This window comes from Chrysochloris asiatica, unplaced genomic scaffold (assembly GCF_000296735.1).
Source record: "Chrysochloris asiatica unplaced genomic scaffold, ChrAsi1.0 scaffold13249, whole genome shotgun sequence".
NCBI lineage: Eukaryota > Metazoa > Chordata > Mammalia > Afrosoricida > Chrysochloridae > Chrysochloris > Chrysochloris asiatica.
Window position 1 is genome coordinate 30 of NW_006421767.1, and position 1,175 is coordinate 1,204.

General features: G+C 44.3%; 1 pseudogene; it reads right to left on the bottom strand.

Moving 5' to 3' along the window:
* Nucleotides 1-593: 593 nt before the first annotated feature.
* LOC102842364 lies at nt 594-932 on the bottom strand (annotated as a pseudogene).
* Nucleotides 933-1,175: the final 243 nt, after the last annotated feature.

Below are 1,175 nucleotides of genomic sequence, written 5' to 3' on the forward strand. Positions count from 1 at the left end.
TTGTTCCCTTGTCAAAAGTTCAACTCTGAAAGGTGGGCCTCGCATCCTGGTTCTTCAGTCATCCCTTAGCTAGGATATGTCTAGTCAGTAAGAATAATGACCTTGGATGTCCTGTCACCTCACTAGAGGGAAGATGGCTTCTCCTAAGCTCTGCCCCCATCAGGTTCTACACCAGGGTTTTTTCTTTTGCTACCAAAGGCTCCCTCTAGTGTCACAGCTGCCATATGCCATCCTCTCTGCTCCACCTAGGGTTGTTCAGGTGGTGGGTGATATTTTCTTAGGGCAGGGTAGTTTCTGACTACACACAGCCATCTGTGAGCTTGGCTGAAACATCACATTATTGCTTTGTTTCAGGTTGGACACTTCCAGGTGCCTACAGCTTGACCTCTGTTTAAATGAGGGACTTCAAGACTAGATAGCCTGGCTCTATTCAGTTTATTGCATGAAGGAGTTATACTAGTCCAAGTTAAAAGTGGACCCCAAATGGTTACATTATACAAGTTGTGAGGTTTAAACTTGTGACAAGGGACAGAGGGAAATGTTCTACTCATTGCAAGGAAATCTGCACTTAAGCTTCAGTGAGCCACAAGCACTTAAAACCCATGAACCTTCAGATGGTTGTCCTTAGCCAGTCCAATCTCTACAAGGAACTGGCATATGTTCTTGTGCTGGTCATCCTGTAGCTGAATTACTTCTCCATATTCTGGATGCTCAATTACAGCACCATTGCAGGCAAATTTCTTCTTAAATGCCTTCACTAATTTCTTTTTATCATAATCAGCAATCCCTTGAACAGTAGTAAGGGTCTTCCTGCCATTTCTTTGTTAAATTCTTATATGGATATAATCCTCAGTCCCTGTAGAAAGCAGGTCATCACCCTTACTTGCATTAGCAAAGGGGTCGAAAGAGTGGAGGTTCTGAATAGCGGACATACTATAGGATTCCTTTTCCTTGGTGGGGGTGGGGACGGAGCATCAGGAAGCAAGGGGGCTCAAGGAGGAGGCTACTGAGTCCTTGGTGGCGGCTCAGTGGCTGGGTGTGCCCATTTTTTAATTGGGTTATTTGTCCTTTTCTTGTAGAGGTGTTGTAGCTTCCTATGTATTTTAGAAATGAGTCCCTTGTCTGATGTGTTGTTGCAAAAGACTTTTTCCCATTCTGTGGGTTCCCTTTTTACT